General features: G+C 45.3%; 1 protein-coding gene across 1 annotated transcript in view; it reads right to left on the bottom strand.

The window, feature by feature from the left end:
• The window catches only part of PTP4A3 (protein tyrosine phosphatase 4A3), a 168,579-nt gene extending 151,877 nt beyond the window's left edge, over positions 1-16,702 (bottom strand). Inside the window, exon 1 of the mRNA XM_054017280.1 lies at positions 16,562-16,702. The gene's annotated coding sequence lies outside the window, so the exon portion shown is untranslated. The remainder of the gene's footprint in view (positions 1-16,561) is intronic.
• Positions 16,703-19,027: the final 2,325 nt, after the last annotated feature.

Raw genomic sequence — 19,027 nt, 5'->3', positions numbered from 1 at the left:
ACAGCGCTGCGAGAGAGCTCTCGCAGCGCTGGCGGTGCGACTACACTCGCACTTCATAGTGCTGCCGCGGCAGCGCTGTGAATCCGCGAGTGTAGCCAAGGCCTAAATCTACATTAATTTTCAAGTGTAAACAAGTCCTAATCTATTGAGCCTTCTTCACACACGCCCGCCCTTGTACACATCCACACCTCCTAGTCACACAATTCAATGAGGGTTAATTAGCACAGTAAGCAACGCAATTGCTTCCAGAGTGTGAACACAAACAGACCCCTCTGAATTCTGCCCCACCAGCAAGATCTGCCCCGGCCAAGGCTACGCACCGGACTTAGTATTTGATTTCAAGTGTCTATTTTTCAGCAGTGTCTAGACCTGATCCTGTGTCAGGGTGATATACAGCACAATGCCATTACTTGAGTATATTAACCAGATAATTAACAGCCAGACAAAATTTACACTCTCCAGGATTACACCCAACACAGAATTCCTCCACTCCCCCTCCTTCAGCTGAGGCAGGTGCTGAGATTCCTATATAGATGCTGTTCAGCAGCTCTTGTCTCTCCTAGCAACCTCTGGCTCACTGGTATCTGAAAAGTTTGAGGTCTTTCTTGCCACCCCTCTCTAGATCTTGGAAGGGATTAAAAACCACTCTGTATTTGCCACCCATTCCAGAGCCACTAGGGTGCTGTGGAGATGGGAGAGCTTCCATTGTTCTCTGCATCCCGAAGTCTCTTTTAGATTGTGATCCTTTGTGAAAAGCTCCACTCCCCGCTCTGGAATTTCCCAGACACCAGCAACACGAAACTGACCCAGATGCTGGCAGGAGTCTCAGAAGGGGCCCTGACCTCTGAAAAGACTGCCAGGTTGCAGCAGAGAAGAAACTGGCCAGAGATATGAGCATCAGCAGCGGCACTGAAGCCATCTCCTGGCAGATTCAGAAAGCACTGCATTGGTTTACACACCAGTCACGTTTTGAAATCTATCATCACAGCCATTAGAGATGAACATTATTCACATGTTTTTAGTGAGTTCTTAGATTCCCAGGAGAGAGCCATCAAGTTCAGTTGAAAGCTTCTCACCACAGGGAAGTGGATTTTTTCTCAAGATTCAATGATTCATTGCCAAAAAGTTTGCTCACCTGTTTGACACAGTTAGCTGCTAGTCTCTCATCTAGTCTAGTAGAGGCTGGATCCAAACAGATGTGTTTAAGATTTTACATTTTTCATTGTGGAGCCATTTTATAAACACGCATGAGCTGCAGAAAGCTGTAATAGCACCGTATGGAAGATCTTAGAAGAACTGCTATTCTTGGCTTATTCCCAGGAAGTGGAAATGACTAGAACCACCACCCCGGACTGAATGGTTGAAAAACAATCTGCAAAAGCACTCAAAACTCCATTCACTTGAGAAGTAACTCCTAGATGCCCACAACAGCCATGCTAAGAGCAGCATTGGAGATATACCTATCTCATAGAACTGGAAGGGACCCTGAAAGATCATTGAGTCCAGCCCCCTGCCTTCAGTAGCAGGACCAAGTACTGATTTTTGCCCCAGATCCCTTAGTGGCCCCCTCAAGGATTGAACTCACAACCCTGGGTTTAGCAGGCCAATGCTCAAACCACTGAGCTATCCCTCCTCCCTTACATAAGCACATAAGATGGCTATACTGGGTCAGACCAATGGCCCATCTAGCCCAGTATCACATCTTGAGATAGTGGCTAGTGTCAGATGCTTCAGAGGGAATGAACAGAACAGAGCAATTATCAAGTGATCCATCCCCTGTTGTCCAATCCCAGTTTCTGGCAGTCAGAGGTTTAGGGACATTCAGATCATGGAGTTGCATCCCTGAGCATCTTGTCTAATAGTCATTGATAGACCTATCCTCCATGAAAGTATCTAGTTCTTTTTTGAAAGCAATTATACTTTTTGGACTTCACAACGTCTCTTGGCAATGAGTTCCACAGGCTGACTGTGCCTGGTGTGAAATACTCCATTTTGTTTGTTTTAAACCTGCTGGCTATTAATTTAATTGGATGATACCTCGTTCTTGTGTTATGAGAAGGAGTAAATGACACTTCCTTAGTCCCTTTCTCCACCCCATTCATGATTTTATAGACCCCTACCGTATCCTTCGTCGTCTCTTTTCTAAGCTGAACAGTCCAAGGGCAGTTCTACACTTCAAATGCTGCATTGGCACAGCTGTGCCATTGTAGCACTTTAATGAGGACGCTCTAAGCTGATGGAAGAGAGCGTCTCCCGTCAGTTCAGTTAAAAAGCTGTCCCGCTGACATAACGCTGTCTACACCAGCACAGAAGTCAGTATAACTATGGTCACTCAAAGGTGCGGATTATTCACATCCCTGAGCAACGTAGTTATACCGAAGTAATTCTGTACCTTAGGGTACGGCTTCACTTACCGGAGGGTCCGGCGGCAGGCAATCGATGTTCTGGGATCGATTTATCGCGTCTGGTTAAGACGGGATAAATCGATCCCGGAAGTGCTCGCCGTCGACGCCGGTACTCCAGCTCGCCGAGAGGAGTACGCGGCATCGACGGGGGAGCCTTCCTGCCGCGTCTGGACCCGCGGTAAGTTCGGACTAAGGTACTTCGAATTCAGCTACGTTATTAACGTAGCTGAATTTGCGTACCTTAGTCCGAAGTGGGGGCTTAGTGGGGACCAGGTCATAGACAAAGGCCCAGTCTTTTTAACCACTCCTCATATGGAAGCAGTTCCTACCCCTAATCATTTTTGTTGCCCTTCTCTGTACCTTTTCCAATTCCAAGGTATCTTTTTTGACATGGGATGACCAGATCTGCCCACAGTATTCAAGCTGTGTGGTTACCATGAATTTATATAGAGACGTGCTATTTTCTGTCTTATCTATCCCTTTCCTAATGGCTCTTAACATTCTATTTGGGTTTTTTTTGACTGACGCTGCATATTGAGAGGATGTTTTCAGAGAACTATCCACAGTGACTCCAAGATCTCTTTCTTGAGTGGTAACAGCTAATTTAACCCATCTTAGTGAGATCCAGTCCACGAAAGTTTATGCTCTAATAAATTTGTTAGTCTCTAAGGTGCCACAAGTACTCCTGTTTTTTTTTGTAATTCTTTGCAGTTTTTAGGATTTAACTATTCTGAGTAATTTTATATCATCTGCAAACTTTGCCTCTTAACTGTTTACCCTTTTTTCCAGATCACCTATGGATATGTTGAACCACACAGGTCCCAATACAGATCCTTAGGGGACCCAACTATTTACCACTTTCCATTGTGAAAGCTGCCCATTTATCCCTACCCTTTGTTTCCTATCTTTTGAGCAATAACTGATCCACGAGAGGACCTCAGACTCATAGACTTTAAGGCCAGAAGGGACCATCGTGACCTCCTGCACACTGCAGGCGACAGAAACTCACCCACCTCCTCGTGTAATAAACCCCCAACCTCTGGCTGAGTTACTGACGTCCTCAAATCATGATTTAAAGACTTCAAATTACAGAGACGCCACCATTTATTCTGGTTTAAATCTGCAAGTGGCCCATGACGCAGAGAAAGGCGAAAACCCCCCAGGGTCTCTGCCAATCTGACCCGGGGGGAGATTCCTTCCCAACCCCAAATATGGCAATCAGCTGAACCCTGAACATGCCAGCAAGACCTGCCAGCCAGACACCTGGGAAAGAATTCTCTGTAGTAACTCAGAGCCCTCCCCATCTAGTGCATCATCTCCGGCCATTCCGAATTTTTGCTACTAGCAGTCGCAGATCGGCTATGTGCCCTTGTAGGCAATGTCATCATACCACGCCCTCCATAAACTTATCAAGCTCAGTTTTGAAGCCAGTTAGGTTTTTTGCCCCCATTGCTCCACTTTGAAAGATGTTCCGGAACTTCACTCCTCTGATGGTTAGAAACCTTTGTCTAATTTCAAGCCTAAACTTGTTGATGGCCAGTTTACATCCATTTGTTCTTATGTCCACATTGGCACTTTACTTAAATACCTCCTCTCCCTCCCTGGTACTTATCCCTGTGATGTACTTATAGAGAGCAATCATATCTCCCCTCAACCTTCTTTTGGTTAGGCTAAACAAGCCAAGCTCATTGAGTCTCCTCTCATAAAGTAGGTTTTCCATTCCTCTGATCAGCCTAGTAGCCCTTCTCTGCATCTGTTCCAGTTTGAATTCATCCTTCTTAAACATGGGAGACCAGAACTGCACACAGTGTTCCAGATAAGGTCTCACCAGTGCCTTGTATAATGGCAATAACACTTCCCTATCTCTACAGGAAATACCTCACCTGATGCATCCTAGGATCGTATTAGCCTTTTTCATGGCCTCATCACATTGGCAGCTCATAGTCATCCTATAATTGACCAATACACCCAAGTTTTTCTCCTCCTCTGTCGCTTCCAACTGATACATCCCCAGCTAATGGCAAAAAAAATTGTTTATAGTCTCTAAGTGCATGACCTTGCAATTTGCACTACTAAATTTCATCCCATTTCTATTACTCCAGTTTTCAAGGTCCTCCGTATCTCCTTGTATGATATTCCGGTCCTCCTTCATATTGGTAATACCTCCCAACTTTGTGTCATCTGCAAATTTTATTAGCAGTCTCCTACTTTTTATGCCATCTTTGGTGTGAGATCTTCTCAAAGGCTTTCTGAAAGTCCAAGTTCATTATATCCATTGTTGACACCTTCAGTGAATTCTAATAGATTGGTGAGGTATGATTTCTCTTTGCAAAAGCTGTGTTGACTCTTCCTCAATATACTGTGTTCATCTATGTGTCTGGTAATTCTGTTCTTTACTATAGTTTCAACCAATCTGCCTGATACTAAAGTTAGGTTTACCAGCCTGTAATTGCCATGATCACCTCTGGAGCCTTTTTTTTTTTTTTTTTTTTTAAATCTACATTACATTAGCTATCCTCCTGTCATCTGGTACAGAGGCTGATTTAAGTGACAGGTTACATACTACAGTTAGTAGTTCTGTAAATTCACATTTGAGTTCCTTCAGAACTCTTGGAAGAATACTATAAGGTCCTGCTGACTTATTAGAGTTTAACAATTTATCAATTTCTTTCAAAACCTCCTCTTATTGACACCTCACTCTGGGACAGTTCTTCAGATTTGTCACATAAGAATGGCTCTGGTGTGGGAATCTCCCTCACACCCTCTGTAATGAAGACTGATGCCAAGAATTCATTTAGATTCTCCACAATGGCCTTGTCTTCCTTGAACGTTCCTTTAGCACCTGATCATCCAGTGGCCCTACTCATTGTTTGTCAGACTTCCTGCTTCTGATGTACTTAATTTTTTTGCCATTGGTTTTTGTGTCTTTTGCTAGTTGCTCTTCAGATTCTTTTTTTCACATGCCTTATTACACTTGACTTGCCAGAGTTTATGTTCCTTTCTATTCTTCTCAGGAGGATTTGACTTCCAATTTTTAAAACATGCCTTTTTGCCTCTAATTGCTTCTTTTACTCTGCTATTTAGCCATGGTGGCTTTTTTTTTTTTTTAATCCTTGTTTGTTTGTTTTTTATTCGGAGTGTACATTTAGTCTAGCCTCTATTATAGTGTTTTTAAATAATCTCCATGCAGTTTGCAGGCATTTCACTGTTGATTGTTCCGTTTAATTTCCGTTTAGCCAGCCTCCTCATTTTTCTGACCAAGGGCCTATTGTTCCAGCCCTACTCAGCACTTCATCTTCCTTGTCCCAGCAGTTCCAGGGGAACAACAGCTTTAGACTCTGCCAGACTCTAGAACTGAGTGCAGCAGGGTTCCGTGTTCCAGTGTGGGGCAGAAGATGAGCATGTTCACAGGGCAAGGAAGGACAATGTGCTCTGACACTACTCAGATCCTTCAGCTAGTTAAGATCACCACTGTCTTTCTGAGGACAGTAAGAGCTCACTGGCCCTCTCCCCCTGAGGTTTGCAAACTGCTGCTGTTGCAGCTATTTTTAGGGAAAGAGGTAAGAAGGAGAATTCAACAAGGGGAGCGGAACAGAGCATAGAGGAAGCAGCAGCAAAAGGAAGGGGAAGGAAAAAAAAAAAAAAGAAATGCCACCCACTTTGTCCTCCACAGAGCTGGTTGGGAAAGAAACTGACAACAGAAAGCATAGGGCTTGTCTACAGGAACCACAGACTACAGTAAGCTGGGGTGTGAATTTACCCTACACTAGCTTGCTGTGGTGTAACTACATGTACCCTGCTAATGCATGTTAACAGTTCGTTAATGCACTGTGAGCTAGTCCCCTTCCAAAAAGAGGATCAGAGCAAAGCATTCAACAGGCTGTTAATGCATGTCAGCAAGGTGCACAGGGAGAATTAGACAGCTGCAGGCTAGCCCGGGGTTGCTGTAGTCTAATTGTTGGTGTAGGCAAATCCTTAAAAAGAGAGGTGCATTCTAAACTCTAATGAAGACAAAGCAGTTTGCAGTTTTCACACAAGTTAGCAAGTCCAAGGTAAACCCTAGGGTCTTCATAGTCTAACGCGATCTGGTAACTACGAAATTGCCTTGCTTTCACTCAGATTTGACTTAAGAACACACAACCTTAAGGTGTTAGAACATGGTTAAACAAGAGGCATCTGACTTAAAGCCCAATTTTTAACTATGGTTCCCCTGCACTCAATTTTTTTTTAAAACGTATTAACTTATAATGAGCTCTGTAGTCAAACTTCATTACTGCTATTATTGATTTCTTTTCTGCTGGAAGCAACCTAGAAATTTTTAACTACTAGAACATACAACAATAAAAAAGAATTTTTTGCTTACGCTGTATAAGAATTACTTAAACAATGAGTGTTTCTTGGGAGCTGTTACATTACCTAATTAACAGCCATGTGCCAGGGACATTTTTAAACGTTGTGGAAGTAACAAAATCTCACTAAGTAATTAAATTGAATTTATTGAGTTTGCTGGGGTGCAGCGGGGAGAACCTTCTTTAGCAGTCCTTGCTCAAGTATGGGCCCAATTATTTTCTCAGTGGATGGCTGATTAATCAGAGGGCTGTTACCTTTTCTCAAAGCACCAGGTGTAATTAATTCTACATAAGAACATAAGAAAGGCCGTACCGGGTCAGACCTTTGGTCCATCTAGCCCAGTATCCTGTCTACCGACAGTGGCCAATGCCAGATGCCCCAGAGGGAGTGAACCTAACAGGCAATGATCAAGTGATCTCTCTCCTGCCATCCATCTCCATCCTCTGACAGACAGAGGCTAGGGACACCATTCCTTACCCGTCCTGGCTAATAGCCATTAATGGACTTAACCACCATGAATTTATCCAGTTCTCTCTTAAACTCTGTTATAGTCCTAGCCTTCACAACCTTCTCAGGTAAGGAGTTCCACAAGTTGACTGTGCGCTGCGTGAAGAAGAACTTCCTTGTATTTGTTTTAAACCTGCTGCCTATTAATTTCATTTGGTGACCCCTAGTTCTTGTATTATGGGAATAAGTAAATAACTTTTCCTTATCCACTTTCTCCACATCACTCATGATTTTATATACCTCTATCATATCACCCCTTAGTCTCCTCTTTTCCAAGCTGAAGAGTCCTAGCCTCTTTAATCTTTCCTCATATGGGACCCATTCCAAACCCCTAATCATTTTAGTTGCCCTTTTCTGAACCTTTTCTAGTGCCAGTATATCTTTTTTGAGATGAGACCACCACATCTGTATGCAGTATTTGAGATGAGGGCGTACCATCCATTTATATAAGGGCAATAATATATTCTCAGTCTTATTCTCTATCCCCTTTTTAATGATTCCTAACATCCTGTTTGCTTTTTTGACCGCCTCTGCACACTGCGTGGACATTTTCAGAGAACTATCCACGAGGACTCCAAGATCTTTTTCCTGACTTGTAGCTAAATTAGCCCCCATCATATTGTATGTATAGTTGGGGTTATTTTTTCCAATGTGCATTACTTTACATTTATCCACATTAAATTTCATTTGCCATTTTGTTGCCCAATCACTTAGTTTTGTGAGATCTTTTTGAAGTTCTTCACAGTCTGCTTTGGACTTAACTATCTTGAGCAGTTTAGTATCATCTGCAAACTTTGCCACCTCACTGTTTATCCCTTTCTCCAGATCATTTATGAACAAGTTGAATAGGATCGGTCCGAGGACTGTCCCTTGGGGAACACCACTAGTTACCCCTCTCCTTTCTGAGAATTTACCATTTATTCCTACCCTTGGTTCCCTGTCTTTTAACCAGTTCTCAATCCATGAAAGGATCTTCCCTCTTATCCCATGGCAGCTTATTTTTTCTATAGCAGAAGGTAACATGGGGCATCACCAATAGGTGGCATTGCCTAGAATAAAAAGAAGAAATATGCACATGTAACTGAAGTTGCCGGGAGCTGTGTATACACTGCCCTAAACGTGACTGGTTAGATGGTAAAGATTTCTCTCTTTTCTTTTTTTTTTTTTTTTTTTTGCATTGTCTTCAGGAGAGTAACATGGCTTAGTCTCGTTTCTAAGAGCTGTCTCCCGTTGCATGACTTGTATTTAAATATATAACCGTAACTCTGTGTGCAGATAGGTATTCGACACTTGGGACCCAAACCACCTCCCACTGAAGTAAATGGAGGCCTTTCCTTTGGCTTCACTTAGCATTGAATCTGACCCCTAATGGCCTTCTTTTATTTGAGGGTACATCTTCACAGAGTTCACTTGAGTTATCTACATTTAAATTTAATCCTAACCTGAGTGAGAGCAGCCACATTGTGAAAAAGCTTTCAAGTTGCTATGTCCACACTTCTCTGCACTCACTCATGCGTGGCACTAAGATTTCTGGGGGCATACACCAGGGTTCTTTGTAATGCAGCAAGTTGAGCTGCTCTAGGAATTCTCTCTCCCCCAGTGAATAGTGGGAGAACTTTGTCCTTTCTGGGCACACAGGAGGAATTATAGGAAGGCACTGGAGGACTAGCAGCACATGAGTTGAGCTGGCCTGCGTCCACCACAGTAGTCAAGTTAGCAGTTGGTTGTGCTTCCTCTAGCATTAGCCTTTACCCCAGACTTGCCAGCCAACTCAAGTTAAAAGAACCACCACACTCAAGATCAGTCCACTTTGAGTGCGGACAGGACTTGAGTCAGGGCAGTGGTCCCCAAACTGTGAGGTGCCCCCCGAGGGAGACACAGAGGAACGTTGGGGGGGGGCGTGTGGTATGTCCCACAGGGGACAGGGAGGGAGCGCCCCCAAGCCCTGCTCTGCCCCCCAGCCACAGCTCCACTCCACCCTCTGCCCAGCTCTGCCCTCATTCCCTCTTTGGCCCCAGGCCAGCTCCGCCTCTAGCCTCTCCCCCCATCCCCAGTTCCGCCTTCAGCCCCAGCTCTGCTGTGGAGGAAGCCTAGGTTGTGCGGTAATGGAGGAGGAGCATGGATCGATTCCATTACTGGTGGAGAGGACACGAAAAATTTGGGCACCACTGAGTTAGGGGCTGTTCTCAAATTATAACTCAAGTTCCTCAACTTTTGGAACCCAGGCACAGTAGGTGCCCCCAGCAGGGGCACCCCTAGCCCTGCCCCTCCCACACATACCCTAGATTTCACGGGGGAGGAGGGTCTGATTTCACAGTCCATGATACATTTTTCATGGCTGTGAATTTGGTAGGGCCCTACTTATACTTAGGGTTTGTCTACACTGGCAATTTACAGCGCTGCAGCTTTCTCGCTCAGGGGTGTGAAAAAAACACCCCTCTGAGCGCAGCAAGTTTCAGCGCTGTAAAGCACCAGCGTAGACAGGGCACCAGCGCTGGGAGCTACACCTCTTGTGGAGGTGGGTTTTTTTTAGAGAGCTGGGAGAGCTCTCTCCCGGCATTGCACCGCGACCACACGAGGTGGCGCTTTAGCACTGCCAGTGTAGACTAGCCGTTAGATTGTAATCTCTTTGGGTCTTCTTGTTCTACATTTGTTCAGTGCCTAGCTCAATGGGGTCCCAGACTCTAGGGTAATACAAAGAATAATAGTGAAGACAAGCCCTGTGAGAAAGAGAATCCACTCACGTATGCTAGCATTTAAATAGTCACAACAAGGCTCTGAAGATCACACCTCACAAACATGAACAGGGTGGCAGTGGGACGAGTTCACAGCTTTGCTGTTGAGCTGATTTAGCTGGAGCCTTTTTTTATTTTTTTGTTTTGCAAGACTGGGTTAACAGAACAGCAGCAGCACACCTGGGAAAGCAGTGGAGGAGGGCAGCAGCAACCGAACAAAGCAGACTTCAGTTCCTGTCTACACACAAAGTTGGACCGGTTTAACTAAAAGTATTTTTTTAAGTCACACACATACATCCAGCTCCATTCTGTGTGGATACTCGATCTGAATTTTGGTAAGGGACCCCTTTAAACTAAGTCAATATAAACAAGGTTTACATTCTTGAATGTCCACACAGAGGTTGCACCAGTTTAACTAAATCACTTTAAAATGGTGCAGCTTTGTACAAGGATCAACACTTGCATCATTGGGATGACTGTGCTGTGTGCGTTCTAATGAAACATTTACACTCTCCTTCCCGCAAGCTACGCTAGGAGCAGCAGCAGTCACCCCCAGGGATCCTGCATCCTGGGAAACAAAGGAGGTAGACCTTCATTGGGAATTGTTCAAAGATGCCAGGTGCCCAGGCCCACAAGTGATTTTTCAATCATCTCTCTTTACGAGTGTTGAAATTTCCCCCATTAATGCTACCAAGGGCCAACTCCTCAACAAGTGCTACTCTGGAGGTTTTTTTTGATCACCTGTTTCAGTTACTGATGAGTAAAGGGTCTTGAAATGCTGTGTTTCACCCACACACTGTTGCCAGTAAAATACCTAAAGGGACTTTCCCTCTAACTTTCAAAAAAAAAATATATATATATATATATATATATATATCCCTCTCTCCTCTATGCTGAGACCAAGAATGAGAAATTTCAGTTGGTCCCAACTGAGAATTTCACAAAATAATAAGCACGTGAAAACAAATAAAGTTTTAACTTTGCAGGCACAGAGTAAAGCTAGGGAAAGACACCTATGTTTGAAGCCAAGTGATTAAGCACCTATTAGCCTGCAGTTGTGCTCCAGAATTTAAAATTTTATTTCTAATGACATTTCTAATCCTTATGGTTGAGAAGCAAACCTACCAAATTTAGCTTGATGCAGCCCTGCCTTCCTGAATTGCCAGCAGACTGCCTCAAACAGTAGCTCAGAAGAGAGTGAATTACCACATTCCTCTCCATTGCTTAACACTGGAACACAATGACAATTTTGATGTACTGCTAGGTGCTGCCAAGAATTGCTAAAGTGGAGAACAGGCAAATACACCTGTATTAAGCATTTGTGAAACACGAGCTAGAGTCCCAAATCCGTAAAATCTCCCAGTTCTGAATTTAATTCCAACTGTTGTAGAATATAGCACAAACATGACACAAATCAGGGTGCCTTTAAATCCAGTCTGGTGCAAAGTAGGGGATCTTATGAAACGAGTTGGTTATATACACAAGGTATCAACTTCCATTGACTTGTGGTTTGTTTCTTTCCATGGCCATCAGTAACTCCACGTGCATCCCTATAGGGCTATACTAGCCACTACAATTAGGGCTTCTGCTGGCACAGCTATATCAGTCAGGGATAGGCTCACACCCCTCACCGTCACAGCTGTGCTGGCAAACATCCGTAGTGTGAACAGAGCCTAAGGCTCGTATTCTTGCTGAACAAGTTTACCAAGAAGGATGCGCACAAAAAAAATCCATTCATTCGGCTTAAATCTCAGTTCCTCTGAGTGGGCAGATAAAGTTATAATTGAATTCGTTAGAAGCTGGCAGTAACATAAAACCCAAGATTTAGACTAATTGCTGGGATTAGTAATACTGGTTGTATAAGATGTACACCACACACATTTTGGAATAAGACACCAGCATCCAGAGCTAGCGTCTCAAAAGGGTCTGTCTGGCTGAACATTGGTATTTTTTAATCTAAGCCCCAAAATGACAGTCAGATGAAGAAGGGGTTGTTTTTTAATTAACGATATCACACTAATGCCTAGAGCGGAGGTGGCCAACCTGTGGCTCCGGAGCCACGTGCGGCTCTTCAGAGGTTAATATGCGGCTCCTTGTACAGGCAACAACTCCAGGGCTGGAGCTACAGGCGCCAACATTCCAATGTGCCAGGGTTGCTCACTGCTCAACCCCTGGCTCTGCCACAGGTCCTGCCCCCTACTCCACCCCTTCCTGCCTCCTCCCCTGAGCCTGCCGTGTCCTCGCTCCTCCCCTCCCCCCTCCAGCCTCCTGCACACCACGAAACAGCTGATCAGGAGGTGCGGGGAAGGAGGTTAAGGTGCTGATCGGGGCTGCCGGTGGGTGGAAGATACTGGGAGCAGGGGAGCTGCTGACATATTACTGTGGCTCTTCGGCAATGTACATCGGTAAATTCTGTCTCCTTCTCAGGCTCAGGTTGGCCATCCCTGGCCTAGAGGGCTCAAATGAGATCACTGCCCCATGAGCCCTATTGTGCAAGACACTACACGTGTGCATGCACATTCCGCAAGACACAGTCACTGCCCCCAAAGCACTGAGAACAGAACTCAGGACTCCTGATTTCAGCCCAGAACCCATCCACTCACTAGACCAGGGGTAGGCAACCTATGGCACGCGTGCCAAAGGCGGCACACGAGCTGATTTTCAGTGGCACATTCACTGCCCGGGTCCTGGCCACCGGTTCTCTGAATTTTAATTTAATTTTAAATAACGCTTCTTCTTAAACATTTAAAAAACCTTATTTACTTTACATACAACAGTAGTTTAGTTATATATTATAGACTTATAGAAAGAGACCTTCTAAAAACGTTAAAATGTATTACTGGCACGCAAAACTTTACATTAGAGTGAATAAATGACGACTCGGCACACCGCTTCTGAAAGGTTGCCGACCCCTGGACTAGACCATAGCCCTCTGCCATTTTCCAGATTCAGATCATCCAATACAAATAGTCTGCAATAATTTGAGTTAAATACATAGCCTGAGAGGGAAACTGAAAGCTTGTTTACACATACAGCGAAGCACTTTAGTGAAGATGCTACTACACCGACAGGAGAGCTTCTCCCGCTGGTGTAGTTAATCCACCTCTGTGAGAGGCAGTAGCTATGTCGACGGCAGAAGCTCTCCTGGATTTTTCCCACCCCTCTGCGATGTAGCTATACCAAAGTAAGTTTGAAGTGTATACCTGGCCAAAGAACTATTATGAGTCTAACCATTTAAACACACATTTTCATAATTGTAATTGGGTGGCAACTGAGAGATGCTGGGGACTTTCACCAACCTAGTTTTTATTTACTTAAAGCTGAAACACATGGCAAGAAAAAAGGCAATCAAATATACTCAAGTATCTAGAACCATGCTAGTTCTGTGTGGCCACTACCACTTTTGCCATGCAGCACCTATTACTTCCGCTGCTTCAGATCTCAGAGTCCTCATGCACATTGCAACAAATGTATACCACCACATATACACACATAAGAACATGAGAACAGACATACTAGGTCAGACCATCTAGCCCAGTATCAGAGTAACAGCCGTGTTAGTCTGTATCCGCAAAAAGAAGAACAGGAGTACTTGTGGCACCTTAGAGACTAACAAATTTATTAGAGCATAAGCTTTCGTGGGTCTTCCGACAGTGGCCAATGTCAGATGTTTCAAAGGGAATGAACAGAACAGGGCAATTACTGAGTAATCCATCCGCTGTTGTCCAGTCCCAGCATCTGGCAATTAGAGGCTTAGGGACAATCCAGAGCATGGAATTGCATCCTTGACCATCTTGGCTAATAGCCATTGATGGGCCTTTCCTCCCTGAACTTATCTTATTCTTTTTTTTAAACTCAGTTATACTTTTAGCCTTCACAACATCCCCTAGCAACAACTTCTACAGGTTGACTGTGCATTGTATGAAGAATTACTTCCTTTTGTTTCTTTTAAACCTGTTGCCTATTAATTTCGTCAGGGGATCGCTGGTTCTTGTGTTACCTGAACAGGTAAATAACATTCCTTAGTCACTTTCTCTAGTCCATTCGTGATTTTACAGACCTCAATATCCCCCCTTAGTCGTCTCTTTTTTAAGAAACATGGTCCCAACCTTTTTAATCTCTCCTCATATGGAAGCTGTTCCATACCCCTAATAATTTTTGTTGCCCTTCTCTGTACATTTTCCAATTCTTTTTTGAGATGGAGCGACCAGAATTGCAGAGTGTTCAAGGTGTGGGCATACCATGGATATATATAGCAGCATGATGATATTTTCTGTCTTTTTATCTAGACACCACCTACCTAGACACCACACTACAAATAAGCAATGGCCACATTAACACCACCCTATACCGAAAACCCACCGACCGCTACGCCTACCTTCATGCCTCCAGCTTCCACCCCGGTCACACCACACGATCCATCGTCTACAGCCAAGCACTGAGGTACAATCGCATCTGCTCCAACCCCTCAGACAGAGACCAACACCTACAAGATCTTCACCAAGCATTCTCAAAACTACGATACCCACACAAGGAAATAAAGAAACAGATCAACAGAGCCAAACGTGTACCCAGAAGCCTCCTGCTACAAGACAGGCCCAAAAAAGAAACCAACAGAACTCCACTGGCCATCACCTACAGTCCTCAGCTTAAACCTCTCCAATGCATCATCAGTGATCTACAACCCATCCTGGACAATGATCCCTCACTTTCACAGACCTTGGGAGGCAGGCCAGTCCTCGCCCACAGACAATCTGCCAACCTTAAGCATATTCTCACCAGCAACCACACACCGCACCATAACGCTCTAACTCAGGAACCAACCCATGCAACAAACCTCGATGCCAACTCTGCCCACATATCCACACCAGCAACACCATCACAGGACCTAACCAGATCAGCTACAACATCACCGGCTCATTCACCTGCACGTCCACCAATGTTATATATGCCATCATGTGCCAGCAATGCCCCTCTGCTATGTACATTGGCCAAACTGGACAGTCACTACGCAAAAGGATAAATGGACACAAGTCAGATATCAGGAATGGTAATATACAAAAACCTGTAGGAGAACACTTCAACCTCCCTGGCCACGCAATAGCAGATGTAAAGGTAGCCATCTTACAGCAAAAAAACTTCAGGACCAGACTCCAAAGAGAAACTGCTGAGCTCCAGTTCATTTGCAAATTTGACACCATCAGATCAGGATTAAACAAAGACTGTGAATGGCTATCCAACTACAGAAGCAGTTTCTCCTCCCTTGGTGTTCACACCTCAACTGCTAGCAGAGCACCTCACCCTCCCTGATTGAACTAACCTCGTTATCTCTATACTGATTTATACCTGCCTCTGGAGATTTCCATTACTTGCATCTGAAGAAGTGAGGTTCTTACCCATGAAAGCTTATGCTCCCAATACTTCTGTTAGTCTTAAAGGTGCCACAGGACCCTCAGTTACTTTTTACAGATTCAGACTAACTCAGCTACCCCTCTGATACTTGTCTTTTTATCTCTCTCTTTCCTAATGGTTCCTAATGTTCTGGTAGCTTTTTTTGCCTACCACTGCGCATTGAGTTGATGTGTTTAGAGAACTACCTATGACGACTTCAAGATCTTTTTCTTGAGTGGTAACAGCTAATTTAGACCCCATCATTTTGTATGTATAGTTTTCCAATGTGCATTAATTCGCACTTATCAGCACTGAATTTAATCTGCCATTTTGTTACCCAGTTTTGTGAGATCCTTTTGTAACTCTTTGCAGTCAGCTTTGGACTTAACTATCTTGAGTAATTTCATATTGTCTGCAAACTTTGCCACCTCCCTGTTTACTCCTTTTTCCAGATCATCTATGAATACGCTGAAGAGCAGTAGTCCCAGTACAGATCCCTGGACTGCTCTGTAATTTACCTCTCCCCATTCTGAACACGGACCATTTATTTCTATGCTTTGTTTGTTGAAAGTGTCGCTAGGCATCACAGTTTGTATGGCTGTACCCCCACTGACTTTCTCCAAGTGCAAAAATGTTCAGCGCGACTCTGCCTCATGCATGATGCTCTTCTCCCAACCAAATATTGGCACATCCTACCCAGGGGACTTAACCCCGTCAGCACCTTCCTCCAGACTGTAAGGCACAATCTCTACCACCTAAGGATGCACTAAGAAGAGGGAGCATTCGGCCAGCTCCAGGACATCATATACGGGGGCATCCCCATCTGCAGGAGCTGCACCCAGCTCCAGAGTGCCCCACTGCAGAGCATCCTGTGCATGCCACCCTCCAGGGCAGCCCGGAGGCGGGGAGTGTGTGGGAAGGGGCTGACTCATCCCCAGCGCCCCCCACCCTGGGCGCCCAGCGACCCGCACGCACGGGGGCGGACTCAGCCCCAGGGCAAGGGAGATGACCCCCCCTCCCCAAACTCCCAGCGTGCCCCACACACGGGGTCCTCCCGAGCCGGGGGCAGTCACGGTCTCACCCCCCCCCGCACCTTCCCATTGTTGCAGCTGGAGCTGGCACCGCCCCGCCCCCCCCGGGCTGCCCCCGCCGCGCCTCGTCCCGCACACTCACCTGCCTGCCGCGCACTGACCCCTCCCCCCGGCAAGGGCGCAGCAAGTAGCAGCAGCTCGTGCACTCCCGCCGCCGGCCGTCGCGCGCCGCACGCGCCGGCTCTGAGCTCCCCGGGGGCCGGCGCGCACCCGCGCACGAGACACCACCCCTCCACCGCTCCGTCGCGCGCCCCTCGGCGCGCTCGCTCGCACGCACGCAGGCACGCTCATCGCCCCGCCCCCTTCCCTGCCGCTCGGAGGCGCTTGGTCAAGGGCTTGCCCCCGCCCTTTTACAAATGGTGTCACGTGGGTGCCGGCGGAGCCAATGGGAGGTGTCAGAAGGGCTGTGATGCTCTAAGGGGACTGAGGGGGAGAAGAAGGGGGGGGGTGACTGGAGAAGTTAGAGGGGACAAAGGGGAGGGGCCAGGGGGAGGGGTAAGAGATAGGAGGGGGAAGGGGAGGGGCCAGGGGAAAGGGGGAGGGGCAAGAGGGGGAAAGGGGGAGGAGAAGAGGGGTTGGGGGTAAGAGGAGATGGGGAGAGGCAGGAGGGGAAGGAAGGGGGTGGGGTAAGAGAAGGAGATGAGGAGGGGGTAAGAGGCGAGGAGGGGGCAAAGAAGGAGTGGGGGGCGGGTGGGCTAGTATAACTGCAAGATGGCTAGTTCTGCTGTTGCTAGGATGACCAGCTGCTCCGATTATATAGGGACAGTCCCGATATTTGGGGCTTTTTCTTATATAGGCACCTATTACCCCCCACCCCCGTCCCGATTTTTCACATCTGCTATCTGGTCACTCTAGCTGTTGCCGACATTAACGATTTTTATACAAGTGTCACCTATGCTCCCCTCCCCACCAAGTTCAAGGAGCATTTCCTTTAGCTGTTAGCACTATAGGGCTATTGACACAGACAATTAGTAGCCTTGATTCTCTGCAGTATAGGACAATGGTTAACTCACATCCTAACCTGCTAATTCAATGACTCTGGAGGAAGAAGCTAGTGAAACTGTGAGAAATCCCAGATGGAGTTAAACGGCATAGCACGTTGGAAAATGAAATGTAACTTGTACAGCGTAATGTCACACACATATTTCCCAAAACAGGCAGATATCTCTACAAATACACCAAGAGCTTGGAACTTGCAGGCTCCATTGAGGAAGATGGCTCAGGAGTCTCAACCGAGTTACTGGCCCAATGTGAAACTGCAGTTAAAAAAGCAACCACCATGCTAAGGAGCATTGAACAAAGGTGCAGAAAAATAATATTGAAAGGAACTAAGTAATGTGTATGTGCACCACTACCCTCTACTGGAGGGGATTTGGACTGTCCAACTGTGTGTCATGGGCTCTTTACAAAAAGCACCTGAAGGTTACTCTCACTTAGCTCAAGTGGACAAGGCCTCATCCAAAGCCCACTGACTTCAGAAAGATTTGAGTTCTAGCCTTGTTAGCAGGTTCCATGCTGGCAGCCTGTTGACAGATGTGAAGTCCTAGGTAGTTGAGGATGTGTACAATGTTATAATGACCTGACCTCAAACAATGATCTATCTTTCCTCTGGAGTACAGTGGTCAACTCACTTTAAATTGAGATGAAAGGTTCAGAGAAGTACAACAAAGATGATTAGAGGTACTTGCATACTGTTAGAGATTCCAAAACCTAGGATCAATTAGCATGGGAAGGAAAAGATTTAAAATATGAAGAAGAGTCACTTGAGTGATGTGTTTAAGATTCGAAAGGATGGCATAAAAACAGAAACATCCTTTCCTGCTTATACCATCCCCATAATTCTACAATAACGAGTTACTTGAAGTTAACAGCAGATTAATTTGGGACAAGCATATGGAAATATTTCTTCACACAGTGCATAGCCAATTTGTGGAATCGAGTGCTGAGGTGGGTAGAAAGCCAAATGCTGTTGCTGAACTCAATAGAAGATGAGAATTTCCTAAGCAATATAAATAATAAATTTAATATGGTGCAACTCGCAGTAGCAAAACCAGATAAACTCTAGATGGAATGACGTTACCTCAGTGGTCACTACCCTGGAGACGTGAGTGATTTAAAAGCTGCAAATGCTTAGCTGTTCAGGGCAGGGGTCTTGTCTTGGGCTGTCAATATGTTACTTTATTATTATAAATCACCATGTATATCTAGGGTGCTATATAAATATCATAAAGTTGAAGGAATGAGAACAGAGCACCTGTCTTCAGCATGAGCTGCCTCTCTTAATTTATTTTTGATTGATAGGTTTTTTTATGGCACTCATCACTGTAGCATCTGAGTGCCTCACAGACATTAAAGAAGTATTATGGTCTCCTTTTTACAGAGATGAAATGAGGCACAGAGATAGATTAAGCACCTTGCCTAAAGTCACACAGCAAATCTGTAGTAAATCTATGAATAGACTCATAGAAAAGTAAGGTTGTAAGGGACCTCAAGAGCTCCTCTAATCTAGCCCCTCACGCTAAGGCAGGACCAAGTATACCTAGACCAT

Source organism: Malaclemys terrapin, chromosome 2 (genome assembly GCF_027887155.1).
Source record: "Malaclemys terrapin pileata isolate rMalTer1 chromosome 2, rMalTer1.hap1, whole genome shotgun sequence".
In the NCBI taxonomy this organism is placed as follows: domain Eukaryota; kingdom Metazoa; phylum Chordata; order Testudines; family Emydidae; genus Malaclemys; species Malaclemys terrapin.
Note: the sequence above shows the minus strand (reverse complement) of the source record. Positions and strands in the feature narration are given on the sequence as shown.